Here is a 17,062-nt window from a genome sequence, read left to right as displayed (position 1 = left end):
TCTGCATGTCATACTGACTGACAGTATTATTTCTCTTCCCCAGCAGACTCCAAGGGCATTTAAATTAAAGGTACAGTGTTCTGCACTAATATAAAGGCTCTCTGAAGCCTAGAAACACCCTTTTATAAGTTAAATTCGCAGCCAATATATATTCGACTCGAATCAAATTTTTTTCACGAATTCACCGAATCAGTCGAATCGAATTTTTGAATAATTCGCTCATCTCTAATGGGGAGCTTCACCACATTCACCAAGCTCTGGGGAAAATGGATGCAACTGCACTTTCAAAGTGTACAGTCTATCAAATCAACCCAATGACACTTTACCATGAATTTGCAAAGTGGCAGTATCTCTCTTTTAATAGAAAATATAATAATTATGGGGTCTGGGGTCAGTTTATATATATATATATATATATATATATATATATATATATACACACACTATATTGCCAAAAGTATTGGGATATCCTTCCAAATCATTGGATTCAGGTGTTCCAATCACCTCCACGGCCACAGGTGTATAAAATCAAGCACCTAGGCATGCAGACTGCTTCTACAAACATTTGTGAAAGAATGGGTCGCTCTCAGGAGCTCAGTGAATTCAAGCGTGGTATCGTGATAAGTTGCCACCTGTGCAATAAGTCCATCCGTGACATTTCCTGGCTACTAAATATTCCACAGTCAACTGTTAGTGGTATTATAACAAAGTGGAAGCAACTGGGAACAACAGCAACTCAGCCATGAAGTGGTAGGCCACATAAAACGACAGAGAAGGGTCAGCGCATGCTGAAGCACACAGTGCACAGAATACGCCAACTGTCTGCAGAGTCGGTAGTTTAAGACCTCCAAACTTGGTGTGGCCTTCAGATTTGCACAGCAACAGTGTGTAGAGAGCCTCATGGAATGGGTTTGTAGAGAGCTTCATGGAAAGCTGCATCCAAGCCTTACATCACCAAGTGCAATGCAACACGTCAGATGCAGTGGTGTAAAGCAAAAATTTGCTTCAAATGTAAATATGCTCTACTCCTTTGGTAAATCAACACCAATATGTCTGAGCTATAGATAAATAGATAGGGGATATGAAAAATAGGAAGGGATGAGGAAGCATTGATTTTATGAGTTTAATGTGCATTAAAGCTATTCTGTCACTTTGCCCTAAACAAAACACTATTTTTCAGCCCTTGACAGTCACAGCACCAGTAGTTTGAGGACACAGAAAAATGATGGAGCATTCTAGTTTCAAATATAGATATTACTCCCTGCAATTCCTCCCAATAGACTTTTGTTCTGAAAAATGTAGTATATAATACTGTATGTATTACCTCTGGAACACATAGAATTCTCCAATGAAATTTGCTAAAATTTCTGAAATGCATGAATCTCTGGGGCTGGAGTAGAAGTGGTATTAAACTCAATCAAACAGTTATTACATTGCAGCTTATCAATTCTTATATGTGGTGGCCGTATTAGCTTCCTTTTGTAGGGTTTCTTTCTTCTCTTTTCATCTGGTGATTCAGCTAGCAAGTCTGCTGTTTTTTGTAAGCTCAAGCTCTCTTGTAGAAAATGTATCATAAAAATGTATCACAAAAATTACACGGATGAGACAATCCATTTACCACATGCAGGGGTGATTAAAATGATCAGATTTTATCTATTCATGTAAAACCTTTATCCCAAAGGGAAAAAAAAAGTTGATTGAACTACAAATTACAAAACGTGATTTGGAGTTTGGCTTCAATTTATTATCGTATTCAAATCTGCTAATATATTTAACACTCCCATCTCCCCCTCCCCAGACTGACAATGCTGCTGTCTATTGTGCCTCCTGTACTCATTCCTGCAGAGTTGTGTCTCACTAATACTGGAGGTGTGTTACTGGCCAGATCACCAGGTGAAAGCAGAGAGAAAAGAGCCAAAGAAAAGAAAGTGAATGCACCCACTACAATCTAATGATTGGTAAGCTACATTATAATACATTTTTGATTTTGGGTTTATTACCACTTCACTGTACACCTCCAACCTAAACGTTTATTTAGTAAAGGGATAGGACCTCCGTCAGGTTTTATTACTATTTGTGTAGGTATTGGGGAGAAGTTTCTTTACTTCCTGTGTGGTCTCTAAAACTGAAAGTGAACCAATCTTCCCCAATACCCCAATAGGGATGAGCCAATGGTGTGGTCCAAATTTGGCTGTTCAGGTGAACTTTTGCCCATTCGGCCCCTTGTTCAGCGGGACCCAAACATCATATATAGAAGCAGTATTTCTACCACTTCCTGCTGTCAATGGTTGAAAAAAGGAGCAGGTGCTGCCATCCATGGATGTCACAGGCACCATTGACTGACATGGTTGGGAATCCCTGTCTACATAAGCAAAGGGATGTGGATAGCAGTGATATCATTTCCCAAATATTGCTGAAATATTGAAAAAATTCTATTGTTATATACATTTTTTCCATTACTTTTATGTAATTCTATTACCCCCAGATATATACTACAAAATATTACTGGAAAAGTCTGCTGATTAAATAATATTACACAAGTGTGATTTTTATGAAACATAGGAAAATGGTAAAGTGAACATATATGTTTTACTTTAGGAAAGTTTAATTCAACTTTTGACTCTATGTCGTGGTACACACAGGCAAAATAAAAACAGTTTCATAAACTGGTAGCTCAACAATAAGGTAAGATTAAGTGAAGTTTGTAATCGCGAAAAATCCAAGTGACATTGATTTAATTTATGCATTTGATGCTCACTCAGCTCACAAGTTTCATCCATATCATCCAATGTCATTGTAGAGAACTGGAGGTTAACCAGGGTAATGGGCCCACTGCACTCACTGACTGAACATCAGAGATTTGGGTCAGCAATGGCTGTCAGTGGTCTCTGCGTTCAACACCCCCCAGCACTCTCCAGCTCAAGGCTGCCTCCCCTTACCAACCTGTTAGAGGGTGGCTACGTTCATTCTGCATGGTACCAATGTATGTAGGAACATAGCCACCCTCTCTTGCTCGCTCCCGAGATGGATTTTTAGACTATGGGATCTGAAGTATGCATTGAACAGTACACTGTAAAAAAAGTTAACTACTTATTGCAAACATATGGTAATCGGGGAAAGATGTTTGGGGGCTCAAGGAGGATATTAAAAGGAAGTAGAAAAACACATTAATAAACAAGTGTATAAAAATAGATCATGGGGCCATTAAGTAGTGGGTGTGTATGGATGATTTTTGGAGAAATATGATATAATTTAGTGTCACTTTAAATATATTGCTTTAAAATAGAAAAGAGTAGTTTTTGGTTACTACAGTACTTTTTACTTCAGTATTATAAATATTCTACAAAAGAAAGATTGTTTAGGCCTGTTGGCCTGCAAACCTGCTAAGAGCTATTTTTGGTAGCCATATTATCTTTTTAGAGTAAGGCAAAAGGCTTCTATAGCAGGTGGCTGTACATTGAGAAATGAGTTACTATGCTCAGAATAGTCTGCAGTACTTGTAAAGGCTGTCATTGTTCCTCCAGCAACTTCCCATTAGCCAAGGCCCTTTCCTCCATTTATTGTCATTCTTTACACTTTCATAGGCCTGTTCTAAACACACTGTACTCTTTGAGTGGTCATTACTCTACAAAAACACTATCTGAATATGAGGATTTATCAAGAACAATTTAATTGCACACGTTTAAAGTGATGGTTTTGTTACAAATGGCACCTTTTAGGCTGAGACAGGCTCTAGCTTCTTATATGTCTTGGATACTCCTATAGCGGAGTGCCCATTTACTCACCATGCTCAGATGCAGGCACAGTCACCTATAACATCATTTCCCACAAATCTCTGGGTTCCTGGACACACCCAGAAAATATAAATTCCTCAGCTTTCCTCCCTCATCTGCTTAAAGAAGTCCAACTGATGAGGCAGAGGTAGTATGGTAAGTGATCTTCAGCCTGGTGAGATGCCCTGCACTGTCAGAACTGGTGTGCAGGCAGCCAGGCCAAAGCCTACTGGCATGCAGCTTTTCCAAAAGACCCAGCTACAGTGGGGAGGACCTCCTTCATTGCCACCAGAGTACTCCAGTTCCATTGGGGTGGCCCTTTGTAATTGGGTCTTGAATGCCCCCAGCTGTTCACCTGTGATACTAGAGCCACCCTAAACTTCACTGTGAGAAATTATGTTTATGAGGATAATCTCATGTAGCTGTTTGTGTTCTGAACTTTTTTACTAAAGCAGAGATTGCCAGCTTCTTAAATCCACTTGAGAATATATTTACAAAACATTTCCCAGAATCCCTTCTTTCTATGTTCTCCCCAAAGTCCATAAGTAGACCCTTTGTCCTCCTGGCCGCCTGATTATATCTGGCAATCAGAGTCTCACTGAGAATGCAAGCAAATGGGTGGATCAGTTTCTTAGATCCTTTGTTTTTGAGTCTTCCATCATATGTTAAGGATACCATACATTTCATTCAGCTCACTGAAAATCTCCCAATTCCCCCTGGGGCAATTCTGGTCACCATTGACGTTGAGGCCTTATATTGCTCAATACCCCATGAGAAAGGTTTTCAGGTTATCAAAAACTTTTTCAGTCAAAGCAATCAACACTTAAAGGATCTTTTTGAGTTGGTATTGCAGGTCCTTTATTTAATTTTGCATCATAATTGTTTCACTTTCGCAGGTACGGGGGATGGCGATGGGGACGTGTTGTGCCCTATCATATGCGATCCTGTACCTAGGGGAGTGGAAGTGAATGTTTTTGTTGTCTGCTAAGTCATCTAATTTTTTAGGGAACTTTCACACTTAGTTGAGATAAATAGATGATATATTTCTAGTGTGGGATGGCCCTGTTGACAAACTACAAGATTGTTTAAAATATTTGAATTTGAATAGCTACAATCTGACTTTTACCATGCAATCTGACCTTCAGAAAGTGACATTTTTAGATCTTAAGGTTGAGATTGATGCAAAAGGATTACTATCCAGCGACTTCTTTAGAAACCCAACAGCGGGTAATGCAGTATTAGTGACGAGCAGTTTCCATCCAAAACCTCTCATTAATTTGATTCTATATTCACAAAATTTGCAACTTTGTCGTAATTGTAATGGGTAAAAGAAGTGTAAAATTGCAGCAAACGATCTAAAAAAAATAATTTAATTAGTTATTAATACGGGGCTCTTGAAAAACATATTTACATAGTTAGTCTGGCTGAAAAAAGACAAAAGTCTATTGAGTTCAACCATTAAAAAAAAAAAAAAAAAATTATAATCCTATACCCACAGTTGATCCAGAGGAAGGCAAAAAAAAACATCAAAGCATGATCCAATTTGCTCCTGCAGAGGAAAAAATTCCTTATTGATCCCCCAGATATTCCCTGGATCAACTTTACCTATACATGTTAGTATCCAGTTATATTATATCTAGGAAAGATTCCAGCCTTTTTTTAAAGCAATCTACTAAGCTGGCCAGAATCAACTCTTGAGGGAGTCTATTCCACATTTTCCCAGCTCTTACTGTGAAGAAACCTTTCCATATTTGATAGATTAAATCTCTTTTCCTCCAGACGTAAAGAGTGCCCCCTTGTCCTTGGTAATGACCTCAGGTGAATAACTCTACGAGTTCACTATATGAACCACTGATGTATTTATACATGTTGATTATATTCCCCCTTAATCTCCTCTTCTCAAGAGAGAATAAATTAAATTACTTTAATCTTTCCTCATAGCTGAGCTCCTCCATGCCTCTTATCTGTTTGGTGCCTCTTATCTATTTGGTTTCTCTTCTCTGCATTTTCTCCAGTTCCCCAATGTTCTTTTTGTGAATTGGTGCCCAAAACTGAACTGCATATTCCAGATGAGGTCTTACTAATGATTTGTACAGGGGTAATATGATATCTCTCTCTCTGGAATCCATACCTCTTTTAATACAAGAGAGGATTTTGCTTGATTTGGAAACCGCAGCTTGGCATTGAATGCCATTATTAAGCTTGTGATCTACCAGAACTCCCAGATCCTTCTCCACCATTGATTCCCCCAGTTGTACCCCCCCTAGTATGTATGATGCATGTATATTCTTAGCCCCCACGTGCATAACCTTACATTTATCAACATTAAATCTCATTTGCCACCTAAGTGGCAAGTTGGAGACATCCTGTAAGGACCTTATTCCACTGCACAGCTTGGTGTCATCTGCAAAGACTGGAATGGTATTTTTAATCCCAGACCCTATATTGTTCATAAATATATTAAAAAGTAAGGGTCCCAGCACTGAACCTAGGTGTACACCACTGACAACCCTGGACCATTCAGAGTATGAATCATTAACCACTATGAATTCAGTCTTTTAAACAGTTTTCTATTCATTTACATACAGATTTTTCCAAGCCCATAGACTTTACCTTACACATTAGCCGTGTGTGGGGAACTGTGCCAAATGCTTTTGCAAAATCCAAGTATACCACGTCCACCGCCACCCCTCTGTCCAAGGTTTTGCTCACCTCATAAAAAGAAATCAAATTTGTTTGACAACTTTTGTCTTTCATAAATCCATGCTGTCTGTTGCTTAAAATATTTTTTTAAAGCAAGAACTCATCTATGTGGTCTTTCATTAAACTCTCCAGTATCTTTCCAACTATGGCTGTTAAACTAACAGGTCTATAATTACTTGGTAAAGATTTTGGTCTCTTTTTAAATATAGGCACCACATTGGCCTTACCAATCCAGTGGTACTATGCCAGTCATTAAAAAGTCCCTAAAAATGAGAAACAATGGCTTTCAAATGACAAAGCTCAATTCTTTAAGGACCCGTGAGTGTATGCCATCCGGTCTAGGCGTTATATTTACGTTTAAATATTTCGTAAATTTTCTGTCTAAATATTTCTGGATCATATCAATTGTGAGCCAATGTGGATCATCTGGAGCTGTGTCAATAACACGCCCATTATGGACATTAGTTCCCCCATGCTCCTTTGTAAACACAGAGCTGAAAAAGATATTTAATAAATTTGCCTTCTCTTTGTCCCCAGTCACCCACTCTAGATTATTTTGTAAAGAGCCTACATGCTCAGACCTGACCGACCTTTTTACTGTTAATATATTTGAATAATTTTTTGGGGTTTGTCCTGCTATCTTTTGCAAGCTGTTGTTCGTTTTCAATTTTTGCGACCTTGATTTTCTTTTTACATATTCTGTTATATTTTTTGTAATGTTTAAATGATGATAGTGTTCCTTCATTTTTGTATGTTATAAAAGCTCTTTTCTTATTATTTATAGCTTTTTTAACTTTGGCTGTAAGCCGCATAGGTTTCATTTTTAGCCTTTTAAACTTGTTGCCCAAGGGAATATATTTTGCAGTGTCTTCACATACAGTGTTTTTGAAGAACTCCCATTCCTGTGTTGTGTTCATCAATGCCAATATTCCCTCCCAATCCAAGTCTTGGGGAGAAGCTCTCAGCCTTGGAAAATTAGCTCTCTTAAAGTTGAATGTTTTTATTTTTCCCTTATGTGCGTATTGTTTACAGCTGACAATAAATTAAATTAAATCATGTCACTGCTACCCAGATGTTCTTTTATATGGACATTAGTAATATGCTCTGTATGGTTTGAGATTACCAGGTCCAGCAGAGCATCATTCCTAGTTGAGTCCTCTATGAACTGTACCATAAAATTGTCCTTTAGTAGGTTTATAAATTTTTGCCCTTTAACTGTTCCTGCATTGCTATTACTCCATTCTCCATTCAATAAAAATCCCCCATTATCATCACTGTCCCAGCCCTTGCAGCCCTTTTGATCTGTGCAAGGAGTTGAGTCTCCACCTGCTCATTAGCACTGGGTGGCCTATAACAAACTCCAATGATTATCTTTGTAGTATGCACCCCCATGTGCAGTTCCACCCATAATGCTTCAGCCTCATCACACTCATCAACTAGGTCCTCTTTTACACTCGCTTTGGGATCACTTCTCACATAAAGACAGACTCCACCACCTTTACTTTTTACCCTGTCTCTCCGCAAGGGAACATGATCAGGAATATTATTGGCCCATTAATGTGAAGAATGAAGACAAGATTCAGCAATACCAATTAAATCATAGTTCTCTTCATGCACACAGGCTTCCAACTTACCTATTTTGCTTGGAAGACTTCTGGCATTGGTGAACACTTTAAAGCGGAGTTCCACTCAAAAGTGGAAGCTCCGCTTATTTATTGCTAAAACGTTTTCTCTTTATGACACTCAAAAACCCCTAAACCAGAAATACCAAACAATATAAAATATGAATTAATAAATAAAATTAATAAAATAAAATAAAAAATAAATAGTCCAAAATAGCTATCCATAAATTTGTGTCCAAATATATTATCCAAATATGAGTAGTCCACCAAAATATTTCAATCCAGTGTGTCCAACTTTATTTCTCCATTCCAGACCACATAATACCTCGAGAAAATATAACTAAAATAGTGTATTACCTTAAAAAATCACTTCAATGTATATACCTTTAAATAAATGAGTATATACTATATTAGTGCAAAATAAATAAATAATTAATAATCAGATTCAACTGTGAGTGACACGTGAATCATGCAAAAAAAATCACTCCCAATTAACGTGAAAAATTGTGTACACTCAAACAAAAAAATAATAAAAAAAAAATAGATTAATTATATAAATCAATAAAACCACATAAAGTGAAACAAACCAATCAATCAATAAATCAGTGAAGTGAACACTCCGTGACCACCTCTAAATGGTGAGATTAAATGTAATTACCCTCATGGAGTAATGTCAAGCTTAGCAGGATGTATACAGCAGACACTTCCAAGCTTCAATCCGCCGTATATATAGTAACCTTCAACTCCAAATTCCTTGTAGAAGAACTTGTTACACCAGTTGGATATACCTGGCAATCAGTACCTTGTAATGATGGGCTTATATGTTGTGCCTGCAGTTTGTAGTGTCATGGCTGATCAGTTCCCCTATACCTATGTATTCCTGCACTTGGCTTAATGCTCCGCTTGTTTGCCTCCTCCCCGCCTCCACTGCCATATTTGGCATCTTTTGGGTGGGAGCGGGTACTTGGTTTTGACAGGTACCCGCTCCCATTTTTGGCTGAGTTCGCAGTAACGAAGTGAGCCAGAAGTTCATCCCCCTACTTGCTCCCGAAGTCTCCTGGGAACTTTTACAGGTCCCAGGAGACTGTAGACCAATCAGAAAGCGTGGCACTACTTGCGCATGCGCAGTGGGCACCAAGCTGTGAAGCCACAAGCTGTCACAGCCTTGTGCCCACAGTAGAGATGCCGGCACCGTGGAGGACAGAAGGAGTGAAGGGACTGCGCAGGTGAGTACATCGCTGGACCCCAGGACAGGTAAGTGTGTGTTTTTTTTTAAAAGTCAGCAGCTACAATTTTGTAGCTGCTGACTTTTAATAAACACAAAAATGGCTGGAACTCCACTTTAGCTCATCGACACCTTGTGCAATGTTTTTTATTTTCATACAAATGGTACCAATTCCAATGGTTGTTTGTATCCTGGGAACCTTCTTAGCTTCCCCCATCTTTCCCTATTCCACCCACCAATAAAGACTGACCCCAGTCTGATCTGTCTTCCCCGTTATAATCTAATTCTCCCACCCCCCTCAATCCTAGTTTAAATACTCCTCCAGCTGTCCCATAAACCTCTCCCCCAGAATAACAGACCCCATTCCATTTAGGTGCAAACCATCTGTAGCATATAGATTGCATCCCAATGAAAAGTCAGTCCAGTGCTCTAGAAACCCAAATCCTTCCCTCTTATACCAGGTCTTTAGCTATGCATTTAGTTCTCTAATCTCCCCCTGTCTTTCCTATGTTGAACATGCCACAGATAATATTTCAGAGAATATCACCTTGCAGGTCCTTCCCTTCAACTTGCAGCCTAGTTCTTTAAATTGATTTATAAGGAGGCTCCACCTTCCATGTATTCTGTCATTGATTCCAACATGGACCAGGACAGCTGGGTCATGCCCAACCCCTTCCAGTAATTTATCAACCTGGTCCACCACATGCCGAACCCTGGCACCAGGGAGACAGCAAACCATTCGGTTGAGGCGATCCTGGTCACAAATTATTCTATCAGTCCTTCTGATTATAAAATCCCCTATTACCACCAACTGTCTAGGCCTTCCCACACTACCCTCACCGCCCCTCCTAGATGGTCTGCTCTTCCGGTGTCAAGGTCCTACCTTTCCTCAGGGCTTGTGCTGCTCCATGTGCTGGCATCCATCTTACGTGTCTGCAAAGCATTGTGGGATCCTTTATGCTTTCAGCCTCTGTGGCTCCTCCCCCAGGAGATGGCGGTTTTTTACATATAAGTCTGCTGTTTGTAGCTGTCCATTGCATTTGTGTCCTGTCTGTTGCACAGCAGCAAGTTCCTGTTTAGTTTCTCATTGCTCTCCTGGATACCGACTCGGCTTTGGCAAGACTCCTTCCTGGCTTCTGACACCGGCTCTGGCGACCATCCTTCCTGGCTTCTGACCCCGGCTCTGGCGACCATCCTTCCTGGCTTCTGACCCCGGCTCTGGCGATCATCCTTCCTGGCTTCTGACCCCGGCTCTGGCGATCATCCTTCCTGGCTACTGTTCTACCAAGTCATCCGTTGTTGCTGTTGGACTTGCATAGACTCTGTCTTGTTTTTGTATAATAAACCTACCTTTAATTGCACCTCCTTGTGTGTCTGGCTCCTCACTCCCTGACACCCGGCTGTTAGGGATAGCAGTGATGGAGTGGTAGGGGCTCACAGAAAAGGAAGGCCACCCCTGAGCTTACCACCCCCACATCTTCATCCAACTTGGCAAATCTGTTTGGGTACTCAAACCCAGGGCTGGCCTTCCTTTTCTGTGAGCCCCTACCACTCCCTCTCGCTACAGTGACCCATCTTCCCTGATAACCCTGAGTAGCCCCTCCACTCTCCACATCAATCGCATTAGCTACCTGCTCAGAGAGAATATAACCCCTTTCTAGGTTTTTGGTTCTGCCCAGTGTTGCAACTTGTTTCTCCAGATCTCTTATGTGAGCTTCCAGAAGGGCAACCCGCTCACATCTGTCACAGCGGTATCCATCCTGGAGCTGTTGCTCCATTGCTGCATACATGCAGCACACTGTGCACTGCACAAAACCTTTAACCCTGCTAGCATTCATTATCCTAGTTACAATATTATTATTACTAATAGGAAATACCAGTTGTCACTTACAGGTTAGAAAACTCCTATTTTCAACTCCGGTTTTTTAACTCCACTAAATCAAATGTCCACTTGATCAAAGGTTCAGCAAGCAAAACACAGGCAATCTCAAGAACAAGCAAGCTCAGAGTAAGCTCTACAGAAAGTTATATAGTACCTGGAGCACCTGTGACCAAATAACCCCTCCCCTTAATTAGCAGACTGAAGGAAGGAAAGGAAAAAAAGTGCTATTTAAAAAGTGACAGAAGGTGATTTAAAAAAGTAAAAGTTTCTAGCAAGACCCCAAAGAAGAAAATAAAACAACTATAATCACCAGCAGTCAAAAGCAAAACTGTTTTTCACTCTTCACTCAAATTTCCCACTCTTTTTAGCTTCCAGACAGCAAAATGTTCCAGATGCAACATGCTTGCGTAAAGTCTATAACAAAGCCTTACAACATTCTCTTACAGACTTATTGTTCAAAAATGAGAGGAATGTGCTGGGGGAACAACCCTGAAGAATTATTACCACTTACAATAATCAACATTTGTTAGTATACAAATATACAATGGCATTTGTCAACATCTGATCCCAAAATCTCTCAAATCATTCCCTCGGAACCACAAATTACTTATTGCCGGCATCCTCTTTGAGGGACAGGTTAGTCTCCAGTACATTTCGTTTTATGAAGCTTCATAAATCTAGGTTACCTAGGGGCACCTTTCATTGTGGAAACTGTAACTATTGTCAGTTTATTTGTACTGACAGAAATCCTACCTTACCAAATGGTCAGATCCTGTCTCAAAAACATTTTGACAATTGCCAACCCAAGGGGGTCACATATATTATGACCTGCCCCTGTGGGCTATTTTATATTGGAAAAACTATTGGGGAAATATGGAGAAGGATCAAGGAGCATGTAACTGCAGCTACTGTGGGTAACATTTACTCCACCATTGGGTACTATTGGGCGTCATGTTGTCCATAGGCATAATTAACATATGCCTGGTCTACGCTGTTGGGTTTTGGAATGAGTTTTTCCTGATGCCAGAGGTGGAGATTGTAACAAGTCCATTTTACAATGTGAATCCTTGTGGATTCATAAGCTAAAGGCCACACAACATCCTGTCCTGAACAAAATTTTGAGTTTCAGACTATTTTTGGAGGAATTTGTCTCTGGAAAGTAAATGTAAATGATTGTGTTTTTGTATATTATAATGTAGGGCAGCCTTTTGTATATTTTTGTACTGTACATTGGTGAATAGAAACTTGATTTGTTGATATTTTGGTTTTTGATTTTTTTTTTTATTTAATATTCTTTGCAATTTGTAAAGATGCATGCATGTTCCCTTTTTTCTGTTGAGGCCACCTTGTGGGGTTCATTTGAGTGCCCAGTATGCCCAGCCCCCATGCATGGTTCAGCTGGACTATGAGGGTTGTCTGTTGTCTTATCCCGCATAGGCCTGTCTCCATCCTTGGCCTCTGAGTGTTTGCTCCTTGGAAAGCATGATGGCTTTTTGGTCGTTTGCTCTGCCCTTACCTAATATGGATGCGTTGCTTCTTCCTTCCATCCCTGGGACTAATAGTGGTCATGCTGGGAAGTGATATCCGGCATGCTCATCGGTCCCGTGAATGGCAGTGAATTCGGCCAGCGTTCCCGGCCACACCTGGCAGTGTCCCCAATTGGGAAAGGCAGGTGGGGGAGACACAGTGAGGTTACTCACATCCAGGGAGCCTCCCTTTATTACCCAGCTATTGTATATTTAGATTAAGCACTCTATTGCTGTGATTGGTCACTGATGACCAGCTGACCGTATAGGTTGCCCTTTTGATGTAAAATTGGTGCTGCCCTTACTGTGGGTCTGTTTGATGCTACTGAGGTGATTCCAGAAGCTGTGGTGTTTGGTGATCTATTGGTGACAGGTAGAGTGTTGAGATGTTGTGAACTTTTCCCTTTTTCATATATTTATAATGTATAGTTGGCTTAATATGTCTTATTTATTTTTTATATATTGATCTTTCCCAGCCTTCTTATGAAATTCAGCTGGGTCTTTCTCACTTGCACTCTGTCCGATCCTACCCTGAGGGCCTCTCATTTTGGGACATGCACTTATCTAGCTGCTTTTAGTTTGCATGTTTGGGTATGTATCAATGGTCAGTCTGTATGATGATTGGTTATATCTCTGTACAAGTAATGATTTTAATTTTGGTATTTATGTACGTTTGTATTTCAGGATATACTGCTTTCTTCCCGATGAAGACTGTCTGAATTGGAACGCGTTGAGGCCTCAAGTTGTCACCTGAAAATTCCTATTAAATGGTACTTATATAACACAGATAACCATTGATGTACAGGCTTATTTATTGCTTTATGTGTGATAACTCTTTTTAAACTTTGTCAATAAAGTTATGCATTTTTATTAAATGTTTAAGACTATTGCTAACTACAAAATCCTACCCTTGTTTTTCCATTTTGGAGTACTGTGTTCTCCAGACCCTGGCTGGGAATGGTTAAGCGTACCGCGACTTGGACCACTTGGAAGAGGTGGTCCTGGGCATAGTTTTTTTGTGGTCCAGTATGGTTTACTTCAGTGTGAGTGCAAACTATTCCAGAGCACAGAGCTCTCCATAGGTTACTGTGTAGAGAAGCAGGGATCACTGTGGTCTGTTTAGCACAGGTGATGATGTAAGTGTGCCTGGGAACACTTCCCCATAGTCCAGTGTGAGTTCAGATCAGCAGGGAGTGTGGACAATTGAAAGGCTATGCTTTGCATCCACATGTTACCCTGACTAAGCCACAAAAACATTGTTGTGAAGAGATCATGTTTGTGCAGCTTTCATTATTTTACAGTGTGTCCACATTTAACATTATTGCCTCCAGCTTTTTAGAGGCAACTAACTGTTTAGTAACTACAATTTAATTTTTGCCACTGCTGAAAAGCTCAACACCATGGCCATGACATGTGTACAGCCTTGAATAACTGCATGCCCAGGTTCAGGTGGTTGGTTGGTTGGTTTTACCACCCCCTAGCCGCACATGTGAAAAGAGCTTAACTCCCAAGTCTGTTCCCATTCATTTGGGAGTTTTCGGTGCTCCCACCCATCTTTGCACATTCCAGCTCTTCCTGTTGTATTATTTATAATATAAAACAAATAAATAATCCAGCAGGGAGAATGGGAGCCCCTTACAATGACCACTAGAGTTGGGTAGACCCAGCAACTCAGTTTATCCTTTTTACTGGTCATACAGTCCAAATTTTATTACTGACTGGTTGCCATATGTTACTGCCCATTTATATGTTTACATATGTAAAACTGGGTGATTATTGGTTTGTTAAAGCATGTTACATAATACAAAAATTACAATTTATTTATTTTGTAAAATATTGTTTTCACCTTTTTTATATCCTTATTTTAATCTAATTTTCAATGATGTCCTCCAATCTCTATTGCTTCAATGTCAGCTGCATGTCATTGCTCAGAATGGGCTTTCACATATGACAACAGCTGAAAATACTTGTGCAATGAGAATCAACATGTCCACAATGCAAGCGCATGTAACAAAGTGACAATGCACAATTGCAATTTGGAGACAGGGCAGAACTTTGTCACAACATAACAGGAAGTGCCTGAACAACAACTGCCATGGAAGCATCACCAGGTATTCATTTGATCATGTAGAGTTCATCCCAGAAAGAGCCACTATTTGCCTGAGGGTCTTCTTTCCAGATTAAAGCAAAGGCAGCCAGGCACACCACAGGGCAACAGTCACTACAATTTAATAAATAAATAAACAAAGTGATGCAGTGCTGCTAATGAATAGACATCAATCTGTCATAATAAACAATTCAAGTGAATAAACTGTGCTCATAATCATAATGTGAATAAATGACTAAAACACATATGTGAATAAATGTCATCCACTAATAAATAACATGAATAAAAATGCTGAAGTGCTTCCAATAAATAAATTCATATGTTTCCAAATATCACACAATCCAACACAGTAACTGCAAAACCATGGTGAGCGTGAATTTTCATGCAACAATAGTGCCACTTCCATGCTCACAGAACTCTCACCTCCAACACATGTAAAAACTACGTGTTTTTAATAAGACACATCCAGACCTCCCGATATCTCCTTTATCTGCTCCTCCTCCCATGTAATGGATAATTTTAAGGTAATAATAGAAATCCTTCGTTCCACCGGATACCAGTAACCTCACCCAAATGAAAAAATGCTTCATATAGTGTAGTAAGTTAATAACAACTCAATATTTCTTAAAATCACACTTTCATTGTGTTAAAATAACAACCACTTTACAGACAAGTATGGATCCTCTCACTTCCTTAATCTGCCTCCACCCATACCCGACGCGTAGCATCACCGTCACGTGACTTCATCAGGGGATCCATGCTTGTCTGTAAAGTGCTTGTTATTTTAACAGAGTTGATATTGTGAGAACACAATTGATGTTAGCAGCAGCATTTACTGTAATTCGTCATTTTGTATCATTTAGTACGAGCAGAAGTTCACTTATTGAGTTACTCCAATTTGCTCAATGAACAGTCTAGGGGTATCTTTTTTTTTTTTTTTTAACTTGGATAAGGTGTAGGGTAATATGGGATATTCCAGAATGATGTGCAAACAGGAGGGCACTCTTCACTTAAGCTGCACTCCTTCAAATAGTCCCAAAAGCTGGAGCCAAACAGTTAAGTCAGGAATGATACCCTATAAGAGCATTCTCCACTTAGAATAACTACTAGTTTCTTTACAGAGGAACAGATCTCTGCTAACAGTCACAAAATTCCCAGATAAGATCAGTACTCACAATGTCCTTTGGGTAATTGCCTCCTTCCAGTACCACAGAACATAGTGCCAATGAGGGAGAGGTTAATCAGACTCCTAACACTCTCCAGCAAGTCCTCTGACAGGATCCAGAGTGGCTCCAAGAGAGGACTTGAGAGTAGGCCCCCCATCTAGCCCTAGCTGGGACCTTGATGAGCAGCAACTTGAACTGGCAAAGAGGTTGGAGGTGAAGGATATTCACCCCCCACCTGAACACGTGGAATTCCTTTTGCAGGACAACCCTGCTGTTCTGCAACTCAGACTATTTATACACCTTCCCAGCAACCATCTGTGCAACCTCTCACATGGATTGGCTGAGACAGTATAAATATTCATGCTGCCCATTTGCCACGCCTATGTCCCAGAACAACCTAGAGTTTTCTAGAAGACAAGAGAGAGCAATCAAACCTACAGCCTGTGAAATCCATAACAGCCAAAAGCAATTAACAATGCTCCACTAGCTACAGAGGAGCCAAAAACTAAATGTACCAAAAACAGCCTAGCAGCTTAACTAGAAGTGTGCTACAATTAAATGAATTCGATTTTTTAAGGTTACAATACATGTTAAAGATTATATGAAATTTTAATGATTGGATTTACAGTACAACTACTTGTATAAATGAAATTCTGCTGTAGTGCACGCTAGATAGGCATTTCTCAGGTTGGTTCAATGTTGCCATTGTTTTTTATACTCCCTATAATGTCTTTATCACCTTCAGTATTTGTAATCTATTCCTTTAAGTGTACATGAACATTGCTGTCTGTCAGAAAGAATACAAGTTATTCAACATACAAAAAAAAATTAATGATGAGATTTAGATAGCTTTTACTCACAGCCCTTTACAAGTGACACACCGTTTTTCGTCTTGGATCTTTTTATGTAACACCAATCAACTAAATTCACTTGTCCCTTTGTTCTGTGACAGCTGCTAAGGCAGTAAAGGGAAAAAGGAAGTCTTTTGACTGTGGGGAGAGACAGCGAATGTTTACCTCCAGCTATTAAAAGATGTAATATGTGGTATGTGCAAGTCA

This window comes from Staurois parvus, unplaced genomic scaffold, assembly GCF_062004578.1.
Source record: "Staurois parvus isolate SC_StPar_1 unplaced genomic scaffold, SC_StPar_1.0 ptg000005l, whole genome shotgun sequence".
NCBI classification, from domain to species: Eukaryota; Metazoa; Chordata; class Amphibia; order Anura; family Ranidae; genus Staurois; species Staurois parvus.
Note: the sequence above shows the minus strand (reverse complement) of the source record.